This window comes from Cavia porcellus, unplaced genomic scaffold (genome assembly GCF_034190915.1).
Source record: "Cavia porcellus strain 051 isolate PalLab524CR breed Dunkin Hartley unplaced genomic scaffold, mCavPor4.1 scaffold_2, whole genome shotgun sequence".
Classification (NCBI taxonomy): Eukaryota; Metazoa; Chordata; class Mammalia; order Rodentia; family Caviidae; genus Cavia; species Cavia porcellus.
Genome location: NW_026947485.1, coordinates 29,541,936 through 29,558,025, shown reverse-complemented (window position 1 = coordinate 29,558,025; position 16,090 = coordinate 29,541,936). Strand labels below are relative to the sequence as shown.

General features: G+C 44.1%; 1 protein-coding gene across 4 annotated transcripts in view; it reads right to left on the bottom strand.

The window, feature by feature from the left end:
• The window catches only part of Evx1 (even-skipped homeobox 1), a 46,619-nt gene that overhangs the window by 17,307 nt on the left and 13,222 nt on the right, over positions 1-16,090 (bottom strand). For all 4 annotated transcript variants that reach the window (XM_063239859.1, XM_063239869.1, XM_063239879.1 and 1 more), the window contains one exon: positions 14,682-14,770. The gene's annotated coding sequence lies outside the window, so the exon portion shown is untranslated. The remainder of the gene's footprint in view (positions 1-14,681; positions 14,771-16,090) is intronic.

Sequence of the window (16,090 nt, the reverse complement as noted above, 5' to 3'; positions counted from 1 at the left end):
TTTGGACTTGTGATGATTTTCTTCTGCTTGTTACTGAGTACACTTTCTGGGAGGAGCTGCATTTCAAGGCATTGCCTGTTCAGGTCTTGGTGATCCATTAACACTTTGCCAGTGTTATGGGAGTGGGTGGGAAGAGGGCTGGACACAGGTACAGGGACACCGTGGAGGAAACGAGGGAAGGAAGACAAAGTGGATTCCAGCTGCTCTCGTCCTCCACAGTCTGCTCCAGAGCGTCCTTCGGAATGTCTTAAGATGCTTTCACTAGCGTGATATCATTGACTGCCAAGTAAGAACTATGGCCACTCTTTTTTCTGTTTTGATGGAAAAATAAAGTTTGGTGGTGTGGGGATTTCTTCAATATCTGTGGACAGTAAATGAATATCAAGAAATGAAATAAATTGGGTGTAGTGACACATGCCTATAGTCCCAGCTACTTAGGAGGCTGAGGCAGGACGATCACTTAAACCAGGAATTCAAGGCCAGCCTAAGCAGCATAGCAAGACCCCCATTTCAGAAAGAAAGAAATGAAAAAAGAGGATGGGGAGGAAGGAAGGGAAGAAACAAAGAAACAAAGAAAATGAAAGAGGAAGCCCTATTAGACATTGTTTTCTTTTTGTTTGTTTGGGTTTTTGTTGTTGTTTGGCTTGTTTATTGTTTTTTATGCTTTTATTTTTGGAAACAAGGTCTTTCTATGCAATGCAAGCTGGTCTTGAATTCACTATGTAGCCCAGGCTGGTCTTGACATTACAGCAATCCTCCTGCCTCGGCCTCCCACGTGCTGTAATTGCAGATGTGCGCCAGCACACCTGGTTTAGACACTATTTTTGATGGAATATTGGGAGATGAATAGAATACATTTGAAGATTCCTTTCCCTGGAAGAAGCTAATTTAAAGGTATAGCAACTTTGGAAAGCTGCATTCCCGATCCCCTCTCAGCAACTTCTACTCCTACCTTGTCCCACCAGAAGGTTTAGGTGTTATTAATCTTCCTGGTGAAGGTCCCTCCAAGGATACTGTAGTCTAACACAGTCTATGTAACATTCGCTGAGACCCTACTGTGTGTGCCTGCATACACTGTGCTAGTCACTTGACGACAGACAGCTGCGTCTCCTCGTATGACCCAAGAGTTTCCAATCCTGATCTGCACATGTGGCTTTCAGGTCTAAAGACCACATTCTCCTGCCTCACTGGCAACTACAAGTAGCCTTTTGACCAGATTCTGGTTCCAATGATACGTGAGCTTGAATGTTTTGTGGCAGTTTCCAGGAGCATTTTTAAAAGAGAGTAAGGTATAAGCACTTTGTGGGATTATGGGGTCGTTTATGAGTTTGGGGGCCAGAGTTATTTCTCACTAGTCTTTGGGAGCTGTGGCTTCAGAACTGATGAGACTACAGCAGGCCTGTGCTGTACTTGTGAAAAAAAGAGGAAAAGAAAAAGGGGGGGGGCTGGGGATTTAGCTTAGCGGCATAAGCACCTGCTTTGCAAGTGCATGGTCATGAGTTCAATCCCCGGTACCGATAAAAAAAAGAAGAAAAGAAATTAAGACTGAGAGTGCTTGCTTGGCATCCGGAAGGCCTTGGTTCAATCCCCAGCACTGTAAATAAAATTATAAAGAGCACAGAGCCAGAAGGACCAAAGGTCTACAAAAGTATAAGAAATGAAGGAGCTATGTTTTTCCAAGTTTGTGTGTTTGGAGGGTGGGGAGAGAAAATATATATATTTCCAGTCTGTCTGAGTGGTGATAAAGAGCTGTGTTTGAATGTACTACATCTCCATAGAGCTTCAGATCACAGTAAGCCATTTTCCAGGCAGGCAGCTAAATCAGAAAAAAATAAAAAACCCCAAATGAAACTTGCTACTACACAGTGATAATACCTAAGTGAGATAGATGTCGGGAAAAGATTGTGAGGACAGATTAGGTTTTCTAGGGATGAAATGAGAGTGTATAAGGTTATCTCAGGAGACCAGTTGAGGAAAAACAGCTAACTCTTCTACTTCTGCTCTCAATTTGCTGTAAGATCTTAAGTGAGCTATAAACATTTTGGCCCTTATTAAAATAGGGTGGTAATTTCATATAGCATGGGGATTGTTAAGCCTTGATTTCAAATCCAAATTGAAACTCTCCCACAAAATCTGTAGCTTCTGTAAACTGTTCACTTACGCCAGGGAAGGTAAGGAGACAGGTCCAGGAGCTAATGCAGGTACAGATAGATATTCCTCATGCTAACCTAATGTAAAGCCCTCAAGCTTTGATATCCTCCACGGAGAAATATCACGATCTCTGACCTGTTTTACATGCTTTAGTTTTGGGTGGGAAATGCTCCTAAGTAAAATATGAAGCCATTTTAGGAGTATTTCTCCTTTCCCATACTTGCTATTATCAGCAACAACTCATTTTCTGTCCTCTGTGTTTTTCTGACAGTCACTATAACTGTTGTCTCAGTTAATCTAGCCAGTTTTTTCTGGCTCCCTAATGAAAAATATGGGGCAGGACTCAGAAGTATGACAGAATGGTCCAAGGGACCTGGCTGTTAAATTTTCCAGTCCCTATCAATCCTGTAGGTGGCAAGTTGGAAGGTTTGGGAAAATTTTTTTGATGGTTAGATATTCGGGTTTCCAATGAGGTCGGATTAGCACTTTCAAACATAATTGTCATGGTACTGGCTAGGTCTACTCTCAGACTTCAAATGAGGGTGGGGAATAGCCGTCCACAGTTCTATAGTTATTTGTTGGGTGAAAACTTAGCATCTGAAAACTGAAAGCAAGACCCATGCTCCTAGATTCCTTTGTTCAATAGGTGTAGACAGAGGCAGATGTCAGGTCAAATCCAAGAGCTCAGGTCAGAGTGATATGAAATATCTTTGCCTATTGGTTGTGTTTACTGAGGCCGCTGAGCTACCAGAGCGGCCCAGTGATCAGGAAAGTTGATGTTTCCTCTGCCGCTGCCACTGCTTGGCTGGGTGACACATGAGTGAAGACAGTACCAGTCCCAACTCAGTCACACACTAGGTGACCTGGCGAATTCACAGCATCAAACGCTAGGAGAAATTAAAGGGACTTATTTTTCAGGGTGTCCCAAATAAGACATTCTGTGATTCCAGCAAGCAACACACATCAGTGCCTACTGAGCAGGTTGCTAATGGAAATGGAAGAAATGGCCTTGGTCACATTAGGAAATTAAATGGATGGCAGAGCAGACTCTCTGCTCTTGTTGATAATGTTGCCAGGTATTTCACTTTCAAGTGTTTTTACATTTTGATAACTTGTGTGAATTGTTATGCGTTTGTAAATTGACCTAACAATCATTCTAGCCTAGAAATGGCTTAATAGGCCAACTGGAGGCAGTCCCTTAACCCAAGAAAGACGTGGGCTAGATAAGAAGTCAGGAGTGAAGGGGGGCCACTCCCCAGACCAGCCTGTTCCAGGAACTCCCCACCCTCTAGCTAGTCTCACCCCAGTCTGTCTCTCAGGCCTCCTCGAGTTTCTAAGTCTGTCTGATCCTTTGTACTCTGCCCACAAGAACCAAATCCTCGGGGCAGCCACACATACCTTGGTTCTACCTAAGCAAGAGGGACAGAGTGATATGAAGCCCCAGGCCTAGAACAGCACACAGGTCACCGCCTGTTCAGCTGCCGCCTCCGTTTAGGGGTGCGGCCCTGGAGGAAGGAGGAAGCAGCGATCCTGGCGGGACCAGGGAGCTCGCCTTCGGTGGGGGCCACCGGCCTGGGGGTGGTAAGGTCAAGGTCACCGGCAGGTGCGGTGCCACGGTGTGCAGAACCCCAGGTGCAAGGCTGCGGGAGGCACGGCAGGGCGGGGACCTTCGCACACCCACCAGAGGAAATTCGACCCTCCAGCAGCGGTGGGCTGCATCTGCTCTCCTTCCTCTCTGGGCTTAAAAAGGGATTCTCTGCAGGCTGAAAAAGTCTGGGGCTTTGGGAGGCAGAGGCGGAGTCAGGCCCCTCTGAGTTGTGGGGGGCCCTGAAGACAACCCCGAGAGTTCTCACCACGACTGCCCCTCGGGACACACACACATCGATGCTTCCTGCAAGGTGTTTAAGCACCCGTCACTTATTCCAGCCTGCAGTCCCCGGGGCGACGCTCTGTCTAGTTCAAATTAAGCCCATTTAAGACTCTGAAGACAGACTATAGCTGCAACGACATGCTGGGGAAACGAACGGAGGCGTGAAAAGGAAGAGGCTAGTACTCCTGTGCCCTAGATGTGTTTTGTGTTCTTTTTCTTGTCTTAAAAACAATAGTAAAAACTTTTTGGAGGCAATTTTGACATTTAATACTTTACGTATTCAGTTTGTCTTTGAAATGTCACCTCTGGAAATTATTCCTGTACAATGCATTCAAGAATATTTACCACACCATTTCATTCATGATGAAAATGTGAAACAATGCATCAATACATAAGTAAAATGATGACTAATAAAACCAATTAGCATATGTGTGAAGGAGTAACTACACAAAGGATATCTATGATGTGTTCATAGCCAAGCTGATCTAAGCTTATATTACATTTTTAAAAATTAAGTTGCAAAAAAACCAGTTTGTGTAGCATGATTCTACATTTGTTAAAATGGAGAAAGAAATTGCAAGCGAAAGCCTACAACTAATCAGATACGATCAGCGACTTTTCATGGGTGGTTACATGGGACACGTGAATACTTTGTATGCACATATATCTGAAGGAATACATGCCCAGTGTTACTCTGGAGTAATCAGGGTCTATTCTGAGGCATTAACTTGTCACAAAATATATTTCTTCAGAATTTGATATCTTGCTTAAATGAGCATGCATTAATTCAGTATTTCCTCCCACACAAGACAATGCTGTTAAAAATCACACCCCTTCCGCCATCCCAAGTCTGCCAGATTGCTATCACTCTTCCCTCTGGTCTTCTCATTGCTATATTAATTTTTCCTTCAACTTCTTCTCTTCCTTGTACAATGTCTATGAAACCAGCATTCTTTTCATTTCTACTTACAAATTTCCTGTTTCATATATGTACATAGTATTGAGTCTAACAAAAACTTTACCCACAAAATGTATTTCCTTAAAAAGAAGTAAAAATATGACTTTCATTTAAACTACTTATACAATATGTATTTTCTTTTAAAATCTTTTTTCACACTTTTTTTTTCTTTTTTCTTTTTATCAGTGCCGGGGATCGAACACACGACCGCCTGCTTGCAAGGCAGGTGCTTATACCACTGAGCTGAATCCTCAGCCCCTATTTTCATTTACAATTAATTAGGCTTTTTTGCAGTGCTATGGATTGCATCCCTATAATTTAAGCACAAGGATTTCATTTTAAAAAAGCATAAGGATTTCATATGCTACCATTGTTTTTTGTTTTTGATTTTTGGGTATTTTTTTTCCCTTGGAAACATAACAGTTTTGTTGCTGCTTGTTCGTTTTGCAGTGCTGAGGGGCCAAAACTCAGACCTTGCCCATGCTGGGCAATTCTGTGCCACTGAGCTACACAGGTTTTTACCCATTACTTCCCAAGTTCTGTGTTGATGTGGTCTATTTGTCCCCTAGGTGTGTGGATTCCTTCTCAGTGCAGCAAATCAAAATGGGGCTGGGAGAGGTGGAATGTGAGATGGAGCACGGGCACGGATTCTGGAATTATTTAAGTCAATCTGAATGTTGTTCCAGAAACTTGAGTTCAGCTCATTATGGAACGAGCACAGCCACACTTCAAATACAGTGAAATGAAGGGGTTGTCTGGCATTCTAAAATATTAGTATACAAAAATGTCACTTAGCAACGATAAACAGGAAGAATTCCCTACACACACCAGCAAGACATCTGGTGTGGCTCTGACTTATACAGAAAAACATATTTCATTTAGCAAAATCTCTGAGTATTTCAGGCTCAAACCCACAACACATGACTTAGGACTTTTGCTCACTCCTGACAATCTTTTTTTCTTTTTTAAGAAACATTAATAGTATTAATCAGAGTAAATACAGGTGTCCTGGGTTCAAATCCTCACTCTGTCATATATTAATTTAGGACTCTGTAATATATTAACTTTTTGTATTTCAAGTGCACCATCTAAAGTGAGATACTAACATCTCAGCTTGCAATGTTATACAGTTCATAAAACTGATACCTACAAAGGTATTAGAACAGTGCCTGGAAGATACTAAGAATTTAAGAAAAGTGAACCACAATTGTTACTTATGCTCTTGTGTCCCACAAATACTATTCTTCTCCATTCTCTCTTACTTAAGATGCTGTCACTTCCACATCCTCCAGCTGTCTTAGATCTACCTTCTTGTTTACTGGTGATTCTGATGATAACTTTACCCCTACTGTTTGCCTTATCTGTCTACCAAAATGACTACAGGCAAAATGACTATTGCAGCTGATTGGTAGAGTTCTTGCCTAATGTGCATGGAGTCCTAGGTTCAAATCCCAGCACTGGGAAAAACAATTAAATAAAAAGAACTATACCACAGTGTCCCTCTTGTCCATGAGCACAGGCACTGGGAGGTTTTAGTGTTACAGATGTCCCATTAGGTGAGGTAGAGTCCTACACTGAACTTGCACATGATTGGAACAAAGAGTCTGAGTGTTGAAGATGCTGCAGTCTTTTTGTTATAAAGAGCTTATCGAAGCCACTAGTGAGTTCTGAATCCAGAGTAAGTACTGGCTGCAAGTTTTTTCCCTGTGTTCGTTTCTTCCTATTCCTGGCCTGCCTGAGTATTAGTCTACCCTAAAAGCATATTTCATCCATATGCAATAATGTAAGCTGCACCAATTTTTGGACTTCAGCTGGCTTTTCTTTTATATAAATGTGACTTCCCATAAGTTGATATTAAACTCTATTCTAGTCCTGTTCCTCATCTGAACTGTTAATTTAATGAAAATTAAGCACTAATTTAAAAAACCTGCACCATAGTGAAATGAATAAATTATAGGAAACCTGAGCTCTGTTCTCCCCTCACCTCCTGTGATACTTTGTCTTTTTTAACACTTTGATTAGCTGAGTATTGTGGTATATGCTTCTCATCCCAGCACTCTGGAAGCCTGAGGCAGGAGGATTGCAAGTTCCAGCTCACCTGGGTAGTTTACCAATTTGGAAAAAACTTGTCTCAAAAAAAATTTTTAAACATTTTTCAAAGATCCAGGAGGGAGCTCAGTGCAAAGGCCCTAGGTTCCATCCCTAGTACAGAAAGAAAAATTTTTATTAATATGTATTTCATGTTTCAGAAAATTCACCCATTTTTAGATGTACAGAACAATGACTTTCAGTAGATTTACTAAGTGGTAATACCATTACAAATCAATTTGAGAGCATATTCATGCCCCAGCGAGACCCATCATGACTTTCTCATCTTCAGTTTGAGCCAACCACTAAATCTATGGTCTCTAAAAGTTGTCTTTTTTGGATATTTTAAGTTAGGAGATAATTATATCATGGAATTAGATAATAGGCAGTCTCATCTATAATTTCTTTCACTTATATAATATTTTAAAGGCTTAATCATAATGTACATGTGTCAGTAGTTCAACATTTTATCACTAATAAAATCAGAATGATTTTTCCTGCCATGTCTGTGAGGATCACATCAGGTAATAATACTGAGAACACATAATTAAAGCTAGCTATTATAGCATCTATTGTCTGCCTTTGTTTTTGTCACAAAATTTTAAACTTCACAAGTCTCATAGGCTAATTTTTATGCCCATTTTCTAGTTGAGTAAACTACAGTTTATTAATATGAACCTACTTGCCAGAGGTCACAAAACTAGTAGATGACATACTGGGAACTCAAATCTAAGTGTGTGACTCCAAAATCAGAATCAAACTTGCACCTCAAAATTAAGAAAGGATCTTTCAATTCACATCTTCCTATCTTCACAAAAATAAAGCAAATCCACAAAACAAAGCAAAGTGTAACAGATGGAGAAATGATCAGTGCTTCGTCAGTGGTACATTCCCACTCGTGTAAGCAGATCATCGTTTTCTCCACATTCTTCTAACCCAAAGAGCTGGAGGCCTGAAAGACTAGGATTAGGATTCTGATTGCTGAATGGTTTGCTCGGGAGCCCATCCCAGTGCTATTCTAGCCACAGTGGCTTGCAGAGGAGGCTAGATCTTCACTCATTACCCTCTCTAACAGAGGCTGAGCACTTAGGAGGGAAGAAAGGAGCCTCCTTAGAGCGCTATACCTCCTATCATTAATTTTCAGGCTGGAATTCATGACATATAGCAAAGAGCCTGGACCTTTCCAACCCACTGCACCCTGGTACCTCAGGAGTCTGTTTTTGGTGGGAAGACTCTGCTTGCACAAACAGCAACACTCAGTGTACTTCTTCTCCTCTAAAGCCAACCTTTGAGGACTCCTCAGTTGTTTAGCGTAATAACCTTTCTCATCATGAGCTTCTGGCCCCCATCATTATGCCAGCACATTACATGAGATGCTTACCTGTAAACATATATGATTATGAATGTGTTAACAGTTGTATTAGTAATTTTATTTATTTGTTTGTTATTGTTGTTGCTGTACTGAGGGTTTAAGCCTAGGACCTTCACACTGTGTTACATTCCCAGTCCCCTTTTTAAAAGTTTTTATTTTGGGCGCTGGGGGTTTGGCTCAGCGGCATAAGTGCCTGCCTTGCAAGTGCATGGTTGTGAGTTCGATCCCCAGTACCGATAAAAAAAAAGTTTTTATTTTGAGACAGGATCTTGCAAAGTTGCCAGATTGCTCTGGCAGTGTTCAAACTTGCAGACATCCTGCCTCAGCCTCCCAGGGAGCTGGGATTACAGACATGCACCACCAAGCCTGGCTTGTATTAATAATCTTAAACAAAATAAACTGCACTCTAAAGCTGTCTTGTTATTTCTGAGCTACTCCCCATCCACCCTCTTTAGTCACAAATACAAGAAGGGTCTTTGGTGGGAAGCTCAACTCTTACTCTACTGAGGAGGCCCTGAAGGGTCCGAGGCATGGCCTAAGGGATCTGCACCAGAGAGGAGCAGAGAGTCCAAGGCTCGTGTCCTTTAAAGACACCTGGAAGCAAATACCCAGGCAGATACCATCCCTGGTCAACAGCAGGTGACTTTGGGAAGAGCCTCCTGTTGATCGCACTCTCTTGACAGCATGTCATGCTCTCGAGCATTGCCAATCAATTCCCAGCATTGCTTATTTGGGGAATAAAGTAAATATTTAATGTGAAATGTCTTGATCATCTTAGGCATGTTTTTGTACATAGTAGTTCAACAAAAATTTTTCCAGAAAGAAAAAAATAAATATTTTATTTTATTTTGGGGGAGGAGGGGCACCAGGGATTGAACTCACAACCTTGCACTTTCCAGGCAGGCACTTATGCCACCGAGCTAAATCCCTGGCTAAAAATAAATATTTTAGAATGCAAAGAGCACAGCACAATGCCTGCCCACAGTAGCTGGACATTACAAGTGTGCCATTGACTCCATCAGAGTCTCATTAGATGATACTATGAGCCCATCTTAGCGGACAAGTGAGCACGAACAATATTGGTGCCTCTGTCATCCTTAAGCTTTCCTCACAGGCTAGAAGTTGCATGACTGGCCAGGATCTCCAAGCCAGAAAAGCTGCAAACCAGTGGGGACCCAGGGACCACGCCCTTAGACCCGGTTCATTCCCCACTGAGCTGGAAAACGGTAAGTCTTCATTCTAAAGTTGCCACCCTGTCCCGGGAGCAGGCAGAGGAGCAAAGCAAAGGATCCTAGTGGCAGAGGCAACATCAGCAGTGCCAGCGAGCTCCGAGCTCCAAGGACATGGACGCCGAGAACCAGATGTAGAGGAGGCCTCTCTCAACCTGGGCAGGACTGCCTTTGCCCCGCAGCCTGGGCTCTCACGGCTTGGGTTTCTCGCAGTCCTTTGCCCAGCCTGGCCTGCCCATTCTCTGTCCATGCATCCAGTGACTCCATGGTCAACATGCCCTGGGACCCCCACCAACCCTGAGCGATGGCGCCTTCTGATCTTCCCCAGAAAACCAAACCAAACAATATCGCTATCAGATATTTTCTGACAATGACACTGACAGTAGTAGAGAGGAAATACAGAAATAAAAGAGCAGCACAGCCTTTGCTCCTGTGAGTCTTCTAACATGGTGGTGCACATCTGTAATCTCATCTACTAGCGGGGCTGGAGAACCTCCAAATTTGAGGCCAGCCTGGACTAGTTAGCAAAACTCTGACTCAAAATAAAATTTTAAAAGGACTGAGGATTTAGCTCAGTAGTAGAGCACTTGTGTAGCATGTATAAAGTCATGGGCTCCATCCCTAGAATGAAGGAAAAAAAACCACCCTACAAACAGAAGTTTCCCAAGAGTGATTCCTTTGGTTGGGTAAGGGGAGGCACCATAAGTCCTTACATTCCCTTCTGTAGTACCTGTTCAGAGTAGCCAGAGGGAGGGATTCTGTCATCCAGCTGGGGGAACTAGCACCAGTCACTGACTCTGCCTCAGTTTCCACATTAGTAAAATGGGCATAGCACGAGGAACCAATTCATAGCATTGTTGTAGGGGTCCAATTAGATGATCCTTATGAAGTACAACATGTGGCAGAGTAAATAGGGGACAGAATATCCTTTCCCATCCAACTCTAGCCATATGGTGTGTGTTCTTAATGTCCCTTCACTTCTCCAACTGAGACAACCCTCTTTCTGCCTGCTGATGTCAGAGACCCCCTCTAGGCCCATGATGAGCCTCCAGCCTCCTTTCCTATCCTTTTTTTTTTTTTAATTGGTACTGGGGATCTAACTCACGACCATACACTTACAAGGCAGGCACTTATGCTACTTAGCTAAATCCCCAGCCCCATCCTTTCCCATCCTTAACCAGACCCCTTACCTCTCTGCACACTGTTTTTGCTCTTCCTGAGTTCTGATCGCTGCCTTCCATATGACCCTCTCTACAGTGGTGTTGCCAGGCCTTTTTCTCACACACAAGCACACACTGACCGACTGCTGAGGCTCAAGTTAAATGCCAAGTGGTGCCTAGCACTAAGCTTTGCTGACTCAGAAAATGTCTGTTCCAAGGAGGCTGTGAGAGAGGCCTGGCCCACCTCTGAGCTCCCACCCCACTCCAGCAGCCCCTCCTCTTCCCTGCAGCTGGTTAAAATGTAACCCTGCCACCCAGCACCAGCTCGGAGGCCATATTCACCTTAGTCGTGGTGACAGGTTGACGACTCCTAGAACAGGCCCCTTTCCTCTTCTGGGGGTTCCTGCTTGTATGAAGCCTGGCAGAGGGGCCACCAGCAGGGCTAGAAACCTGAGGAAAATGTCTCTGGCTGCCACTAACTTCTGTTAGTAGAATGGATATTTTTCTACAATTACAACCTTCCCTCCTGTGTTTCCTAGATGGTAAATACCAAGGATATGCATTACGTTTCCCATAACTTATTTTCAATGATCAAAAAAGCTCCTATGAATAGACCCACTGCTGATAGAGGATCTGGCTCTGAAGCTGTCTCAAAGGCTCCAGGCTCCAAGGAGGTGGCTACATGCTTAGCTCAAAGATGACCACTCCTCCAGCAGCTGTTCCAAAGGCCACTGGCCCTTTCCAGAAGGTTAACAAGAGATGGCAGAGATTCGTGATGGAAAATATGGACCCCTGACTGGAGGGCGTAGCACTGTGCTAGAGTACAGGCTCACATGTGTGAGGCCCTGCATTTGGGCCCACACACCAAGGGGTGGGGCTGGATTCCATGCCTGGATACAATCCTAGTGTGACCCCTCACTAACTGGATGACTTTGGGGAAGTCAGGAAACCTATGTGGGCTTCTCTTTCCCTATCTGTGATATGGAAGTGGCTGTAACAGTTCTTGGTTGTTAGATAGGTTAAAGGATATAATATCTGTCAAGTATTAGTACTCTCTAAGCACCATCACCTGGGGGTGATTTCCGTCAACTACCCAAAGCTAATACCTGCAGAGGCTGACTCCCAAATGTACCCTACTAGCCTTAAAGGACTACACCCTTTCTAGAGGTGAAAGATACATATAAACATCACACAACTTGCACATACCTGTATGTCAGCGCTCTAGGAGCCTGAGATACGAGAATCATGAGTTAGAATCCAGCCTGGGAAACTAGCAACTCATTTATCTCAAAACAAAAGAAAGTCTAGGGACATAACTCAGGGTGAAGGCCCCAGGGTTCAATGCTTAGTGCCACAGGAAACAAGGAACATTACACAATTTACCCTTTAATTATTGATGTTATTACTGACATTAAAACTGTCCTTATGAATTAATCAATTTTTCTCAACTTTTACTGTTCCTCATTTGTGTTGCATGCAGACACTCTTGAGAAGGGGAACTCTAAAAAAAAACAAAAAGAAAAAGAAAAAGAAGGAAGGAAGGAAAGAAAGAAAGAAAGAAAGAAAGAAAAAGAAAGGGGAGGGAGAGAGAGAAAAGGAGGGAAAGAAAGACTGGTTGAGCTGGCTGGGCTGCGGTAAATTTTTTTATTTCCAAAATTATTTTCCATCAGCATAATAATAGTGCCAAGTGTTCAATAAATTATGTAAAGATCATTCTTTCCTAGACCTTAAGGAATTTCAGAAAGTCTAGGTGAGAGGAGGCTGCTCAGAGTCAAGTTGGCTGGGTCTCAGAGCTGGAGGGAAGAGAGGTGCAGAGTTATAAAGTGCTTACTGGATAGGAATCTGCTAACCGCATCCTAGAGGCTGCCTCCATCCTGACTCGGGCTATAGGCTCTCGGCCCAGGGACAGCCTCACTCACTGGAACAGGTCGCCCAGCGGCCTGGCCTAGTCCCACCTTCAGGCCATGCCAAGGAAAGAAGCTTGCTTGCATTTAGTATTGCAGGAAAGGTGAACCCTGAATCCTTCTCACTCTGTATTTAACACACACACACACACACACACACACACACACACACACACGCATGCACACGCATGCACACACACACACTCGTACACATGATTCACTTAGTTCTAAGTTTAGATCATATGCCCTGAAAAATGCATGCTTTTTCAAAGCCTTACTGAAGGTGTCCTAACAGAGGTTCAGAGCAACCTTGAGAAACTATCCAAAATGTATCAGGCTGCAGAGGCCCAAGGAAGAAAAGGAAGTAACCCCACCCTCTCCTATAACTCTGAAATCCTACCAAGTTGATTTCAGTCCAGCTACCCTATTTTTCCCCTAGAAATGCCAGCTTCACCGAGCCCTAACCTGGCAGTTCTGAACTAAAGGTGACTTTGCTCTCCAGTTGATATTTGGCAATATCATAGACACTTTTGGTTATCACAACTAGAGTAGGTCCTAGAGGTTAAAGATGCTGCTAAACTTCCTACAATGCACAGGACAGCCTCCATAGCTAAAAATTATCCAGGCTAAAATAGCAATAGTATCCAGGTTGAGGAATTCTGGCCCTCGAGCAAAGCCCAACACTTTAAAAGAAGTAGCCCCTCAGGACTCCTCCAGCTCTGGAGGGAGAAGGCAGACAGGAGCCTCAGGAGGGGAGCCCAAGAGAATCCTTTCACAGGTGCCAGCAGACCCCTTTTTCTTGTTGCTTTGCCTCCACACAAAACCCTGGCCTCCGAAAAGATTAAATAAAACCCATGACTCCCAGCCCTCCGGCTGTATAACCCTGCCCCTCATATCCTATTTCCCCCCTGCACACCCTCACTCTTGGAGCACAGTTGGAAATACAAATTGTAATCTTTACTGTCCAGCCCTCAAAGACCTGGCCTGGCTTGCTTCCTCTCCCAGGGACAAAGTCTTCTGGCCGTCCTGCCTCCCCTTGAGATGAACCCCCAACCCTGCCTCTTCCACCAACTGTAAGTTTTTCTTCTCCATCTCCCTCTACCCCTCCTTTCCTTTCTAATTAAGCCACATCCAGGGTGTTGCGGAGGAGGGGGAAGGATTCTGAAGACTTCCGTGCTGCAGGTTCTGGGGGCCTACAGCCTCACGGTTTTTGTGAGGTGCCAACCACACTGTGATCATTAAACCCCACAGTGCTGCTGATGGAGGGGGTGGCTTTTCTTGTTGCTGTTAACCTAGGAGCCAGCTACATCTTGTTTATCAGACTTGTTTTAATTCAGCTTGGTCAGGTTCCAAGTGTTGAGGTAGAGATTAAAGGCAACTGAAGAATCCAATTAGCTGCCCAGTCTTCTTTAAGCCAAAAACTCAGGTCACAAACTAGATCAAAGTGAAATTATTTCTCAACAGCTCTGTTCATTAAGGGGAGGGCAGGCGCTCACACTGCTAAGCTGGGCTCATTACTGGGACTGGCGTTTTAAATACAGTATCTCCCCCAAATTACATGTTTCAGAGGTCAGAGAGAGAAACCCAGATTATCTTACATGAAGTCCCTGGCTAATAGAAACCAGAAAGCCAAAGAATGAGCAGAAGGCTTCGAGGAAAAGATTTAAAACAAGGCTCCAATTTTCCTGGGAAGGAAAACCAAATCTGGAACCTGGAATTGGCAATAAGCACTCCCAACCAGAAAATCCCTCCTCTGGGGGAGTCTAGGAAACTGAGAGCTCTAGGCTGGTCTTCCAGGTGACCCTGTTCACACATTTTCCTAGAGTCCTTCAAAACTCTTTTCCTGGTTAGATGCAGCTGCAAGGGAGGCCCCCTTACTTCCCTGCCAACCCGGCACAGCCTTTCCCCAGCTCCAGGCCCCAAGAAGCCTTTGCAGAAAAATCACTCACCATTTCTGGACTCTGGATCCCAGGCAGAGTCATTTCCAGCAGCAAGAGGGTCTCCCCAGCCTTTTGTTTATATCCCTGGGCTCTCAGGGCTGGAGAACAGAACCAGAGGAGAATAAGGAAGGCTCTGATCACATTCACTTATGGGATCAAATATTGGGTTGCTGTTAGGGCATTTAGAAACCCATGAGCTACATGCTTGGGGGGACAGAGAATTACATTCAAGATAGTAATAATAGGACATGTGACACCCTCCTCTCTTGAGTGCTAGTTTTGAATTGAGCCAGAAACCTTTAGACACAATGGCTTTTTTCCCTGTATATTCCTCTCCACTTAGGAAATTCTGCTTAGCCTTTTATACAATGAAGAATCTCTAGGTAGAAGATGGCATATTTGGGGCTCGTCAGGCCACAGGCTTGTGGGAACACAGTTCAAGTGTTTCAGGCTTTAGGATCTAGACATCCTTGGAGTCTCTGAAAGATGGACCATCAATGGCTTTGCTCCCAGGTTGGGCCTAGGAGCAAAGCCAAATGCACCTGCAGGTCTGCCTCTCTTAGGTAGAGGATCATAGGCATATGATGGGAAACACGGGTGGAGAGGCGCAAAGGGAAAGTGTCTGAAACTTTTAATCTGTTCCCAAGTGTTTCGCTCCAGCCCAACTAATTCCAGCCTCGAGGTTTGGGGGATCCTGGGAAACTATTATACAGTCATTCAAAGCATAAGGTTTACTTTGGAAAGGCAGTAACCCAGGTCCCCAACTAGCTCTCTCAATTTGTAGTGACAGCCTGCTTCTCAAGAGAGACTGGCAGCATACCGTTCATCTTAGGATCTCCTCCACCATTAACGGATTTAAGGACGCCAGACTCCAAGCCCCAGTAACTGTAACCCAAAGGGATTCTCTTTGCAGGATGTATTTGGAGTAAGAACAAGTCTGCTAGGTTTTGTTGTTGTTCTCCGTGTGAGCATTTCCCTGTCTAGGATTTCACTATCCTCCCAGATCCTTCTCCAGATTCTGGGGCTATCAGTGCCGCCAGGCCTCAAAAAATGCACCCTGGATCTTACATAGATTTTCTTAGATTCCCATGCAAAGAGCGGCCAATGTTTTTGTTTTGTTTTTGTTTTTGTTTTAAAACAGTTGCCTAAACAAGTTTCCAAATCTTGTCTTTTTCTAAGGAGACAGGACATGGGCCAGTAGCAGCGGTTTGGGGGAAGGTTGCGTTAAGGGGAGCTGCCCACCCAGTGACTGCCTGCTTCAGGCAAAAAAGCCTTTAGGGTGAGCACCCTGGGCCACCACCCGCCTACCAAGGGCAGAGCTCGAGATTTGTGCCCGGTCCTGACGCTGGGGCTGAGCGCTGCCCTTGCAGGACTTTGTGGCCTTGTCTTTGTCCAAAAAAACCCGAGCCTAAAAGGAA